Source organism: Syngnathus floridae, chromosome 5 (genome assembly GCF_059516105.1).
Source record: "Syngnathus floridae isolate MCC-2025c chromosome 5, RoL_Sflo_1.0, whole genome shotgun sequence".
Classification (NCBI taxonomy): Eukaryota; Metazoa; Chordata; class Actinopteri; order Syngnathiformes; family Syngnathidae; genus Syngnathus; species Syngnathus floridae.
In genome coordinates, this window is record NC_142417.1 from 17,661,747 (window position 1) to 17,676,835 (window position 15,089).

Below are 15,089 nucleotides of genomic sequence, written 5' to 3' on the forward strand. Positions count from 1 at the left end.
TTTAAGCAATAAAATTAAAAATGCAGCTAAAACCTAAACCAAACGTTGCAGGTGCTTATTTCTTCATGCGCAGTGGTCAACGCAGCACTCCCGAGCTGCCAAGAGCACTTTTTACTGTGCGCACCCAACCAGAGCGACGGGAGGAGCACATTTCAGAAAACGTGCTCAGCTCGTCGAGAGAATGCGATTTAAGCAATAAAATTAAAAATGCACCTAAAACCTAAACCAAACGTTGCAGGTGCTTATTTCTTCGTGCGCAGTGGTCAACGCGGAACTCCCTAGCTGCCAGGAGCTCTTTTTACTGTGCGCACCCAACCAGAGCGACGGAAGGAGCACATTTCAGAAAACGTGCTCAGCTCGTCGAGAAAATGCGATTTAAGCAATAAAATTAAAAATGCAGCTAAAACCTAAACCAAACGTTGCAGGTGCTTATTTCTTCGTGCGCAGTGCTCAACGCGGCACTCCCTAGCTGCCAGGAGCACTTTTTACTGTGCGCACCCAACCAGAGTGACGGGAGGAGCACATTTCAGAAAACGTGCTCAGCTCGTCGAGAAAATGCGATTTAAGCAATAAGATTAAAAATGCACCCAAAACCTAAACCAAACGTTGCAAGTGGTTATTTCTTCAAGCGCAGTGGTCAACGCGGCACTCCCTAGCTGCCAAGAGCACTTTTTACTGTGCGCACCCAACCAGAGTGACGGGAGGAGCACATTTCAGAAAACGTGCTCAGCTCGTCGAGAAAATGCGATTTAAGCAATAAAATTAAAAATGCACCTAAAACCTAAACCAAACGTTGCAGGTGCTTATTTCTTCATGTGCAGTGGTCAACGCGGCACTCTCTAGCTGCCAGGAGCACTTTTTACTATGCGCGCACAACCAGAGCGACGGGAGGAGCACATTTCAGAAAACGTGCTCAGCTCGTCGAGAAAATGCGATTTAAGCAATAAAATTTAAAATGCACCTAAAACCTAAACCAAACGTTGCAGGTGCTTATTTCTTTGTGCGCAGTGGTCAACGCGGCACTTTTTAGCTGCCAAGAGCACTTTTTACTATGCGCACCCAACCAGAGTGACGGGAGGAGCACATTTCAGAAAACGTGCTCAGCTCGTCGAGAAAATGCGATTTAAGCAATAAAATTAAAAATGCACCTAAAACCTAAACCAAACGTTGCAGGTGGTTATTTCTTCATGCGCAGTGGTCAACGCGGCACTCTCTAGCTGCCAAGAGCACTTTTTTTACTGTGCGCACCCAACCAGAGTGACGGGAGGAGCACATTTCAGAAAACGTGCTCAGCTCGTCGAGAAAATGCGATTTAAGCAATAAAATTAAAAATGCACCTAAAACCTAAACCAAACGTTGCAGGTGCTTTTTTCTTCATGTGCAGTGGTCAACGCGGCACTCCCTAGCTGCCAAGAGCACTTTTCACTATGCACACCCAACCAGAGTGACGGGAGGAGCACATTTCAGAAAACGTGCTAAGCTCGTCGAGAAAACGCGATTTAAGCAATAAGATTAAAAATGCACCTAAAACCTAAACCAAACGTTGCAGGTGCTTATTTCTTCATGCGCAGTGGTCAACGCGGCACTCTCTAGCTGCCAAGAGCACTTTTTACTGTGCGCACCCAACCAGAGCGACGGGAGGAGCACATTTCAGAAAACGTGCTCAGCTCGTCGAGAGAATGCGATTTAAGCAATAAAATTAAAAATGCACCTAAAACCTAAACCAAACGTTGCAGGTGCTTATTTCTTCGTGCGCAGTGGTCAACGCGGAACTCCCTAGCTGCGAGGAGCTCTTTTTACAGTGCGCACCCAACCAGAGCGACGGGAGGAGCACATTTCAGAAAACGTGCTCAGCTCGTCGAGAAAATGCGATTTAAGCAATAAAATTAAAAATGCAGCTAAAACCTAAACCAAACGTTGCAGGTGCTTATTTCTTCGTGCGTAGTGCTCAACGCGGCACTCCCTAGCTGCCAGGAGCACTTTTTACTGTGCGCACCCAACCAGAGTGACGGGAGGAGCATATTTCAGAAAACGTGCTCAGCTCGTCGAGAAAATGCGATTTAAGCAATAAAATTAAAAATGCACCTAAAACCTAAACCAAACGTTGCAGGTGCTTATTTCTTCATGCGCAGTGGTCAACGCGGCACTCTCTAGCTGACAAGAGCACTTTTTACTGTGCGCACCTAACCAGAGTGACGGGAGGAGCACATTTCAGAAAACGTGCTCAGCTCGTCGAGAAAATGCGATTTAAGCAATAAGATTAAAAGTGCACCTAAAACCTAAACCAAACGTTGCAGGTGCTTATTTCTTCATGCGCAGTGGTCAACGCGGCACTCTCTAGCTGCCAGGGGCACTTTTTACTACGCGCACCCAACCAGAGCGATGGTAGGAGCACATTTCAGAAAACGTGCTCAGCTCGTCGAGAGAATGCGATTTAAGCAATAAAATAAAAAATGCACCTAAAACCTAAACCAAACGTTGCAGGTGCTTATTTCTTCGTGCGCAGTGGTCAACGCGGCACTCCCTAGCTGCCAGGAGCACTTTTTACTGTGCGCACAAAACCAGAGTGACGGGAGGACACATTTCAGAAAACGTGCTCAGCTCGTCGAGAAAATGCGATTTAAGCAATAAAATTAAAAATGCAGCTAAAACCTAAACCAAACGTTGCAGGTGCTTATTTCTTCGTGCGTAGTGCTCAACGCGGCACTCCCTAGCTGCCAGGAGCACTTTTTGCTGTGCACACCCAACCAGAGTGACGGGAGGAGCACATTTCAGAAAACGTGCTCAGCTCGTCGAGAAAATGCGATTTAAGCAATAAAATTAAAAATGCACCTAAAACCTAAACCAAACGTTGCAGGTGCTTATTTCTTCATGCGCAGTGGTCAACGCGGCACTCTCTAGCTGCCAAGAGCACTTTTTACTGTGCGCGCCCAACCAGAGTGACGGGAGGAGCACATTTCAGAGAACGTGCTCAGCTCGTCGAGAAAATGCGATTTAAGCAATAAGATTAAAAATGCACCTAAAACCTAAACCAAACGTTGCAGGTGCTTATTTCTTCATGCGCAGTGGTCAACGCGGCACTCTCTAGCTGACAGGAGCACTTTTTACTGTGTGCACCCAACCAGAGTGACGGGAGGAGCACATTTCAGAAAACGTGCTCAGCTCGTCGAGAAAATGCGATTTAAGCAATAAAATTAAAAATGCACCTAAAACCTAAACCAAACGTTGCAGGTGCTTATTTCTTCATGCGCAGTGGTCAACGCGGCACTCTCTAGCTGCCAAGAGCACTTTTTACTGTGCGCACCCAACCAGAGTGACGGGAGGAGCACATTTCAGAAAACGTGCTCAGCTCGTCGAGAAAATGCGATTTAAGCAATAAGATTAAAAATGCACCTAAAACCTAAACCGAACGTTGCAGGTGCTTATTTCTTCATGCGCAGTGGTCAACGCGGCACTCTCTAGTTGCCAGGAGCACTTTTTACTACGCGCACCCAACCAGAGCGACGGGAGGAGCACATTTCAGAAAACGTGCTCAGCTCGTCGAGAGAATGTGATTTAAGCAATAAAATAAAAAATGCACCTAAAACCTAAACCAAACGTTGCAGGTGCTTATTTCTTCGTGCGCAGTGGTCAACGCGGCACTCCCTAGCTGCCAGGAGCTCTTTTTACTGTGCGCACCCAACCAGAGCGACGGGAGGAGCACATTTCAGAAAACGTGCTCAGCTCGTCGAGAAAATGCGATTTAAGCAATAAAATTAAAAATGCACCTAAAACCTAAACCAAACGTTGCAGGTGCTTATTTCTTCATGCGCAGTGGTCAACGCGGCACTCTCTAGCTGCCAAGAGCACTTTTTACTGTGCGCGCCCAACCAGAGTGACGGGAGGAGCACATTTCAGAAAACGTGCTCAGCTCGTCGAGAAAATGCGATTTAAGCAATAAGATTAAAAATGCACCTAAAACCTAAACCAAACGTTGCAGGTGCTTATTTCTTCATGCGCAGTGGTCAACGCGGCACTCTCTAGCTGACAGGAGCACTTTTTACTGTGTGCACCCAACCAGAGTGACGGGAGGAGCACATTTCAGAAAACGTGCTCAGCTCGTCGAGAAAATGCGATTTAAGCAATAAAATTAAAAATGCACCTAAAACCTAAACCAAACGTTGCAGGTGCTTATTTCTTCATGCGCAGTGGTCAACGCGGCACTCTCTAGCTGCCAAGAGCACTTTTTACTGTGCGCACCCAACCAGAGTGACGGGAGGAGCACATTTCAGAAAACGTGCTCAGCTCGTCGAGAAAATGCGATTTAAGCAATAAGATTAAAAATGCACCTAAAACCTAAACCGAACGTTGCAGGTGCTTATTTCTTCATGCGCAGTGGTCAACGCGGCACTCTCTAGCTGCCAGGAGCACTTTTTACTACGCGCACCCAACCAGAGCGACGGGAGGAGCACATTTCAGAAAACGTGCTCAGCTCGTCGAGAGAATGTGATTTAAGCAATAAAATAAAAAATGCACCTAAAACCTAAACCAAACGTTGCAGGTGCTTATTTCTTCGTGCGCAGTGGTCAACGCGGCACTCCCTAGCTGCCAGGAGCTCTTTTTACTGTGCGCACCCAACCAGAGCGACGGGAGGAGCACATTTCAGAAAACGTGCTCAGCTCGTCGAGAAAATGCGATTTAAGCAATAAAATTAAAAATGCACCTAAAACCTAAACCAAACGTTGCAGGTGCTTATTTCTTCATGCGCAGTGGTCAACGCGGCACTCTCTAGCTGCCAAGAGCACTTTTTACTGTGCGCGCCCAACCAGAGTGACGGGAGGAGCACATTTCAGAAAACGTGCTCAGCTCGTCGAGAAAATGCGATTTAAGCAATAAGATTAAAAATGCACCTAAAACCTAAACCAAACGTTGCAGGTGCTTATTTCTTCATGCGCAGTGGTCAACGCGGCACTCTCTAGCTGCCAGGAGCACTTTTTACTACGCGCACCCAACCAGAGCGACGGGAGGAGCACATTTCAGAAAACGTGCTCAGCTCGTCGAGAGAATGTGATTTAAGCAATAAAATAAAAAATGCACCTAAAACCTAAACCAAACGTTGCAGGTGCTTATTTCTTCGTGCGCAGTGGTCAACGCGGCACTCCCTAGCTGCCAGGAGCTCTTTTTACTGTGCGCACCCAACCAGAGCGACGGGAGGAGCACATTTCAGAAAACGTGCTCAGCTCGTCGAGAAAATGCGATTTAAGCAATAAAATTAAAAATGCACCTAAAACCTAAACCAAACGTTGCAGGTGCTTATTTCTTCATGCGCAGTGGTCAACGCGGCACTCTCTAGCTGCCAAAAGCACTTTTTACTGTGCGCACCCAACCAGAGTGACGGGAGGAGCACATTTCAGAAAACGTGCTCAGCTCGTCGAGAAAATGCGATTTAAGCAATAAAATTAAAGATGCACCCAAAACCTAAACCAAACGTTGCAGGTGGTCATTTCTTCAAGCGCAGTGGTCAACGCGGCACTCTCTAGCTGCCAAGAGCACTTTTTACTATGCGCACCCAACCAGAGTGACGGGAGGAGCACATTTCAGAAAACGTGCTCAGCTCGTCGAGAAAATGCGATTTAAGCAATAAAATTAAAAATGCTCCTAAAACCTAAACCAAACGTTGCAGGTGCTAATTTTTTCATGCGCAGTGGTCAACGCGGCACTCTCTAGCTGCCAGGAGCACTTTTTACTACGCGCACCCAACCAGAGCGACGGGAGGAGCACATTTCAGAAAACGTGCTCAGCTCGTCGAGAGAATGTGATTTAAGCAATAAAATAAAAAATGCACCTAAAACCTAAACCAAACGTTGCAGGTGCTTATTTCTTCGTGCGCAGTGGTCAACGCGGCACTCCCGAGCTGCCAAGAGCACTTTTTACTGTGCGCACCCAACCAGAGCGACGGGAGGAGCACATTTCAGAAAACGTACTCAGCTCGTCGAGAGAATGCGATTTAAGCAATAAAATTAAAAATGCACCTAAAACCTAAACCAAACGTTGCAGGTGCTTATTTCTTCGTGCGCAGTGGTCAACGCGGAACTCCCTAGCTGCCAGGAGCTCTTTTTACTGTGCGCACCCAACCAGAGCGACGGGAGGAGCACATTTCAGAAAACGTGCTCAGCTCGTCGAGAGAATGCGATTCAAGCAATAAAATTAAAAATGCAGCTAAAACCTAAACCAAACGTTGCAGGTGCTTATTTCTTCGTGCGCAGTGCTCAACGCGGCACTCCCTAGCTGCCAGGAGCACTTTTTACTGTGCGCACCCAACCAGAGTGACGGGAGGAGCACATTTCAGAAAACGTGCTCAGCTCGTCGAGAAAATGCGATTTAAGCAATAAAATTAAAAATGCACCTAAAACCTAAACCAAACGTTGCAGGTGGTTATTTCTTCAAGCGCAGTGGTCAACGCGGCACTCTCTAGCTGCCAAGAGCACTTTTTACTATGCGCACCCAACCAGAGTGACGGGAGGAGCACATTTCAGAAAACGTGCTCAGCTCGTCGAGAAAATGCGATTTAAGCAATAAAATTAAAAATGCTCCTAAAACCTAAACCAAACGTTGCAGGTGCTTATTTCTTCATGCGCAGTGGTCAACGCGGCACTCTCTAGCTGCCAGGAGCACTTTTTACTACGCGCACCCAACCAGAGCGACGGGAGGAGCACATTTCAGAAAACGTGTTCAGCTCGTCGAGAGAATGCGATTCAAGCAATAAAATTAAAAATGCACCTAAAACCTAAACCAAACGTTGCAGGTGCTTATTTCTTCGTGCGCAGTGGTCAACGCGGCATTCCCTAGCTGCCAGGAGCTCTTTTTACTGTGCGCACCCAACCAGAGCGACGGGAGGAGCACATTTCAGAAAACGTGCTCAGCTTGTCGAGAAAATGCGATTTAAGCAATAAAATTAAAAATGCACCTAAAACCTAAACCAAACGTTGCAGGTGCTTATTTCTTCGTGCGCAGTGCTCAACGCGGCACTCCCTAGCTGCCAGGAGCACTTTTTACTATGCGCGCCCAACCAGAGCGACGGGAGGAGCACATTTCAGAAAACGTGCTCAGCTCGTCGAGAAAATGCGATTTAAGCAATAAGATTAAAAATGCACCTAAAACCTAAACCAAACGTTGCAGGTGCTTATTTCTTCATGCGCAGTGGTCAACGCGGCACTCCCGAGCTGCCAAGAGCACTTTTTACTGTGCGCACCCAACCAGAGCGACGGGAGGAGCACATTTCAGAAAACGTGCTCAGCTCGTCGAGAGAATGCGATTTAAGCAATAAAATTAAAAATGCACCTAAAACCTAAACCAAACGTTGCAGGTGCTTATTTCTTCGTGCGCAGTGGTCAACGCGGAACTCCCTAGCTGCCAGGAGCTCTTTTTACTGTGGGCACCCAACCAGAGCGACGGGAGGAGCACATTTCAGAAAACGTGCTCAGCTCGTCGAGAAAATGCGATTTAAGCAATAAAATTAAAAATGCAGCTAAAACCTAAACCAAACGTTGCAGGTGCTTATTTCTTCGTGCGTAGTGCTCAACGCAAAACTCCCTAGCTGCCAGGAGCACTTTTTACTGTGCGCACCCAACCAGAGTGACGGGAGGAGCACATTTCAGAAAACGTGCTCAGCTCGTCGAGAAAATGCGATTTAAGCAATAAAATTAAAAATGCACCTAAAACCTAAACCAAACGTTGCAGGTGCTTATTTCTTCATGCGCAGTGGTCAACGCGGCACTCTCTAGCTGCCAAGAGCACTTTTTACTGTGCGCACCCAACCAGAGTGACGGGAGGAGCACATTTCAGAAAACGTGCTCAGCTCGTCGAGAAAATGCGATTTAAGCAATAAGATTAAAAATGCACCTAAAACCTAAACCAAACGTTGCAGGTGCTTATTTCTTCATGCGCAGTGGTCAACGCGGCACTCTCTAGCTGCCAGGAGCACTTTTTACTACGCGCACCCAACCAGAGCGACGGGAGGAGCACATTTCAGAAAACGTGCTCAGCTCGTCGAGAGAATGCGATTTAAGCAATAAAATTAAAAATGCACCTAAAACCTAAACCAAACGTTGCAGGTGCTTATTTCTTCGTGCGCAGTGGTCAACGCGGCACTCCCTAGCTGCCAGGAGCTCTTTTTACTGTGCGCACCCAACCAGAGCGACGGGAGGAGCACATTTCAGAAAACGTGCTCAGCTCGTCGAGAAAATGCGATTTAAGCAATAAAATTAAAAATGCACCTAAAACCTAAACCAAACGTTGCAGGTGCTTATTTCTTCGTGCGCAGTGGTCAACGCGGCACTCCCTAGCTGCCAGGAGCTCTTTTTACTGTGCGCACCCAACCAGAGCGACGGGAGGAGCACATTTCAGAAAACGTGCTCAGCTCGTCGAGAAAATGCGATTAAAGCAATAAAATTAAAAATGCACCTAAAACCTAAACCAAACGTTGCAGGTGCTTATTTCTTCATGCGCAGTGGTCAACGCGGCACTCTCTAGCTGCAAGGAGCACTTTTTACTACGCGCACCCAACCAGAGCGACGGGAGGAGCACATTTCAGAAAACGTGCTCAGCTCGTCGAGAGAATGCGATTTAAGCAATAAAATTAAAAATGCACCTAAAACCTAAACCAAACGTTGCAGGTGCTTATTTCTTCGTGCGCAGTGCTCAACGCGGCACTCCCTAGCTGCCAGGAGCACTTTTTACTATGCGCGCCCAACCAGAGCGACGGGAGGAGCACATTTCAGAAAACGTGCTCAGCTCGCCGAGAAAATGCGATTTAAGCAATAAAATTAAAAATGCACCTAAAACCTAAACCAAACGTTGCAGGTGCTTATTTCTTCATGCGCAGTGGTCAACGCGGCACTCTCTAGCTGCCAGGAGCACTTTTTACTGTGTGCACCCAACCAGAGTGACGGGAGGAGCACATTTCAGAAAACGTGCTCAGCTCGTCGAGAAAATGCGATTTAAGCAATAAAATTAAAAATGCACCTAAAACCTAAACCAAACGTTGCAGGTGCTTATTTCTTCATGCGCAGTGGTCAACGCGGCACTCTCTAGCTGCCAAAAGCACTTTTTACTGTGCGCACCCAACCAGAGTGACGGGAGGAGCACATTTCAGAAAACGTGCTCAGCTCGTCGAGAAAATGCGATTTAAGCAATAAGATTAAAAATGCACCTAAAACCTAAACCGAACGTTGCAGGTGCTTATTTCTTCATGCGCAGTGGTCAACGCGGCACTCTCTAGCTGCCAGGAGCACTTTTTACTACGCGCACCCAACCAGAGCGACGGGAGGAGCACATTTCAGAAAACGTGCTCAGCTCGTCGAGAGAATGCGATTTAAGCAATAAAATAAAAAATGCACCTAAAACCTAAACCAAACGTTGCAGGTGCTTATTTCTTCGTGCGCAGTGTTCAACGCGGCACTCCCTAGCTGCCAGGAGCTCTTTTTACTGTGCGCACCCAACCAGAGTGACGGGAGGAGCACATTTCAGAAAACGTGCTCAGCTCGTCGAGAAAATGCGATTTAAGCAATAAAATTAAAAATGCACCTAAAACCTAAACCAAACGTTGCAGGTGCTTATTTCTTCGTGCGCAGTGGTCAACGCGGCACTCCCTAGCTGCCAGGAGCTCTTTTTACTGTGCGCACCCAACCAGAGCGACGGGAGGAGCACATTTCAGAAAACGTGCTCAGCTCGTCGAGAAAATGCGATTTAAGCAATAAAATTAAAAATGCACCTAAAACCTAAACCAAACGTTGCAGGTGCTTATTTCTTCATGCGCAGTGGTCAACGCGGCACTCTCTAGCTGCCAGGAGCACTTTTTACTACGCGCACCCAACCAGAGCGACGGGAGGAGCACATTTCAGAAAACGTGCTCAGCTCGTCGAGAGAATGCGATTTAAGCAATAAAATTAAAAATGCACCTAAAACCTAAACCAAACGTTGCAGGTGCTTATTTCTTCGTGCGCAGTGCTCAACGCGGCACTCCCTAGCTGCCAGGAGCACTTTTTACTATGCGCGCCCAACCAGAGCGACGGGAGGAGCACATTTCAGAAAACGTGCTCAGCTCGTCGAGAAAATGCGATTTAAGCAATAAAATTAAAAATGCACCTAAAACCTAAACCAAACGTTGCAGGTGCTTATTTCTTCATTCGCAGTGGTCAACGCGGCACTCCCGAGCTGCCAAGAGCACTTTCTACTGTGCGCACCCAACCAGAGCGACGGGAGGAGCACATTTCAGAAAACGTGCTCAGCTCGTCGAGAGAATGCGATTTAAGCAATAAAATAAAAAATGCACCTAAAACCTAAACCAAACGTTGCAGGTGCTTATTTCTTCGTGCGCAGTGGTCAACGCGGAACTCCCTAGCTGCCAGGAGCTCTTTTTACTCTGCGCACCCAACCAGAGCGACGGGAGGAGCACATTTCAGAAAACGTGCTCAGCTCGTCGAGAGAATGCGATTTAAGCAATAAAATTAAAAATGCACCTAAAACCTAAACCAAACGTTGCAGGTGCTTATTTCTTCATGCGCAGTGGTCAACGCGGCACTCCCTAGCTGCCAGGAGCTCTTTTTACTGTGCGCACCCAACCAGAGCGACGGGAGGAGCACATTTCAGAAAACGTGTTCAGCTCGTCGAGAAAATGCGATTTAAGCAATAAGATTAAAAATGCACCTAAAACCTAAACCGAACGTTGCAGGTGCTTATTTCTTCATGCGCAGTGGTCAACGCGGCACTCTCTAGCTGCCAGGAGCACTTTTTACTACGCGCACCCAACCAGAGCGACGGGAGGAGCACATTTCAGAAAACGTGCTCAGCTCGTCGAGAGAATGCGATTTAAGCAATAAAATTAAAAATGCACCTAAAACCTAAACCAAACGTTGCAGGTGCTTATTTCTTCGTGCGCAGTGGTCAACGCGGAACTCCCTAGCTGCCAGGAGCTCTTTTTACTGTGCGCACCCAACCAGAGCGACGGGAGGAGCACATTTCAGAAAACGTGCTCAGCTCGTCGAGAAAATGCGATTTAAGCAATAAAATTTAAAATGCAGCTAAAACCTAAACCAAACGTTGCAGGTCCTTATTTCTTCGTGCGCAGTGCTCAACGCGGCACCCCCTAGCTGCCAGGAGCACTTTTTACTGTGCGCACCCAACCAGAGTGACGGGAGGAGCACATTTCCGAAAACGTGCTCAGCTCGTCGAGAAAATGCGATTTAAGCAATAAAATTAAAAATGCACCCAAAACCTAAACCAAACGTTGCAGGTGGTCATTTCTTCAAGCGCAGTGGTCAACGCGGCACTCTCTAGCTGCCAAGAGCACTTTTTACTATGCGCACCCAACCAGAGTGACGGGAGGAGCACATTTCAGAAAACGTGCTCAGCTCGTCGAGAAAATGCGATTTAAGCAATAAAATTAAAAATGCTCCTAAAACCTAAACCAAACGTTGCAGGTGCTAATTTTTTCATGCGCAGTGGTCAACGCGGCACTCTCTAGCTGCCAGGAGCACTTTTTACTACGCGCTCCCAACCAGAGCGACGGGAGGAGCACATTTCAGAAAACGTGTTCAGCTCGTCGAGGGAATGCGATTTAAGCAATAAAATTAAAAATGCACCTAAAACCTAAACCAAACGTTGCAGGTGCTTATTTCTTCGTGCGCAGTGGTCAACGCGGCACTCCCTAGCTGCCAGGAGCTCTTTTTACTGTGCGCACCCAACCAGAGCGACGGGAGGAGCACATTTCAGAAAACGTGCTCAGCTTGTCGAGAAAATGCGATTTAAGCAATAAAATTAAAAATGCACCTAAAACCTAAACCAAACGTTGCAGGTGCTTATTTCTTCGTGCGCAGTGCTCAACGCGGCACTCCCTAGCTGCCAGGAGCACTTTTTACTATGCGCGCCCAACCAGAGCGACGGGAGGAGCACATTTCAGAAAACGTGCTCAGCTCGTCGAGAAAATGCGATTTAAGCAATAAGATTAAAAATGCACCTAAAACCTAAACCAAACGTTGCAGGTGCTTATTTCTTCATGCGCAGTGGTCAACGCGGCACTCCCGAGCTGCCAAGAGCACTTTTTACTGTGCGCACCCAACCAGAGCGACGGGAGGAGCACATTTCAGAAAACGTGCTCAGCTCGTCGAGAGAATGCGATTTAAGCAATAAAATTAAAAATGCACCTAAAACCTAAACCAAACGTTGCAGGTGCTTATTTCTTCGTGCGCAGTGGTCAACGCGGAACTCCCTAGCTGCCAGGAGCTCTTTTTACTGTGCGCACCCAACCAGAGCGACGGGAGGAGCACATTTCAGAAAACGTGCTCAGCTCGTCGAGAAAATGCGATTTAAGCAATAAAATTAAAAATGCATCTAAAACCTAAACCAAACGTTGCAGGTGCTTATTTCTTCGTGCGTAGTGCTCAACGCGAAACTCCCTAGCTGCCAAGAGCACTTTTTACTGTGCGCACCCAACCAGAGTGACGGGAGGAGCACATTTCAGAAAACGTGCTCAGCTCGTCGAGAAAATGCGATTTAAGCAATAAAATTAAAAATGCACCTAAAACCTAAACCAAACGTTGCAGGTGCTTATTTCTTCATGCGCAGTGGTCAACGCGGCACTCTCTAGCTGCCAAGAGCACTTTTTACTGTGCGCACCCAACCAGAGTGACGGGAGGAGCACATTTCAGAAAACGTGCTCAGCTCGTCGAGAAAATGCGATTTAAGCAATAAGATTAAAAATGCACCTAAAACCTAAACCAAACGTTGCAGGTGCTTATTTCTTCATGCGCAGTGGTCAACGCGGCACTCTCTAGCTGCCAGGAGCACTTTTTACTGTGTGCACCCAACCAGAGTGACGGGAGGAGCACATTTCAGAAAACGTGCTCAGCTCGTCGAGAAAATGCGATTTAAGCAATAAAATTAAAAATGCACCTAAAACCTAAACCAAACGTTGCAGGTGCTTATTTCTTCATGCGCAGTGGTCAACGCGGCACTCTCTAGCTGCCAAAAGCACTTTTTACTGTGCGCACCCAACCAGAGTGACTGGAGGAGCACATTTCAGAAAACGTGCTCAGCTCGTCGAGAAAATGGGATTTAAGCAATAAGATTAAAAATGCACCTAAAACCTAAACCAAACGTTGCAGGTGCTTATTTCTTCGTGCGCAGTGGTCAACGCGGAACTCCCTAGCTGCCAGGAGCTCTTTTTACTCTGCGCACCCAACCAGAGCGACGGGAGGAGCACATTTCAGAAAACGTGCTCAGCTCGTCGAGACAATGCGATTTAAGCAATAAAATTAAAAATGCACCTAAAACCTAAACCAAACGTTGCAGGTGCTTATTTCTTCGTGCGCAGTGGTCAACGCGGAACTCCCTAGCTGCCAGGAGCTCTTTTTACTGTGCGCACCCAACCAGAGCGACGGGAGGAGCACATTTCAGAAAACGTGCTCAGCTCGTCGAGAAAATGCGATTTAAGCAATAAAATTAAAAATGCATCTAAAACCTAAACCAAACGTTGCAGGTGCTTATTTCTTCGTGCGTAGTGCTCAACGCGAAACTCCCTAGCTGCCAAGAGCACTTTTTACTGTGCGCACCCAACCAGAGTGACGGGAGGAGCACATTTCAGAAAACGTGCTCAGCTCGTCGAGAAAATGCGATTTAAGCAATAAAATTAAAAATGCACCTAAAACCTAAACCAAACGTTGCAGGTGCTTATTTCTTCATGCGCAGTGGTCAACGCGGCACTCTCTAGCTGCCAAGAGCACTTTTTACTGTGCGCACCCAACCAGAGTGACGGGAGGAGCACATTTCAGAAAACGTGCTCAGCTCGTCGAGAAAATGCGATTTAAGCAATAAGATTAAAAATGCACCTAAAACCTAAACCAAACGTTGCAGGTGCTTATTTCTTCATGCGCAGTGGTCAACGCGGCACTCTCTAGCTGCCAGGAGCACTTTTTACTGTGTGCACCCAACCAGAGTGACGGGAGGAGCACATTTCAGAAAACGTGCTCAGCTCGTCGAGAAAATGCGATTTAAGCAATAAAATTAAAAATGCACCTAAAACCTAAACCAAACGTTGCAGGTGCTTATTTCTTCATGCGCAGTGGTCAACGCGGCACTCTCTAGCTGCCAAAAGCACTTTTTACTGTGCGCACCCAACCAGAGTGACTGGAGGAGCACATTTCAGAAAACGTGCTCAGCTCGTCGAGAAAATGGGATTTAAGCAATAAGATTAAAAATGCACCTAAAACCTAAACCAAACGTTGCAGGTGCTTATTTCTTCGTGCGCAGTGGTCAACGCGGAACTCCCTAGCTGCCAGGAGCTCTTTTTACTCTGCGCACCCAACCAGAGCGACGGGAGGAGCACATTTCAGAAAACGTGCTCAGCTCGTCGAGACAATGCGATTTAAGCAATAAAATTAAAAATGCACCTAAAACCTAAACCAAACGTTGCAGGTGCTTATTTCTTCGTGCGCAGTGCTCAACGCGGCACTCCCTAGCTGCCAGGAGCACTTTTTACTGTGCGCACCCAACCAGAGTGACGGGAGGAGCACATTTCAGAAAACGTGCTCAGCTCGTCGAGAAAATGCGATTTAAGCAATAAAATTAAAAATGCACCTAAAACCTAAACCAAACGTTGCAGGTGCTTATTTCTTCATGCGCAGTGGTCAACGCGGCACTCTCTAGCTGCCAAGAGCACTTTTTACTGTGCGCACCCAACCAGAGTGACGGGAGGAGCACATTTCAGAAAACGTGCTCAGCTCGTCGAGAAAATGCGATTTAAGCAATAAGATTAAAAATGCACCTAAAACCTAAACCAAACGTTGCAGGTGCTTATTTCTTCATGCGCAGTGGTCAACGCGGCACTCTCTAGCTGCCAGGAGCACTTTTTACTGTGTGCACCCAACCAGAGTGACGGGAGGAGCACATTTCAGAAAACGTGCTCAGCTCGTCGAGAAAATGCGATTTAAGCAATAAAATTAAAAATGCACCTAAAACCTAAATGAAACGTTGCAGGTGCTTATTTCTTCATGCGCAGTGGTCAACGCGGCACTCTCTAGCTGCCAAAAGCACTTTTTACTGTGCGCACCCAA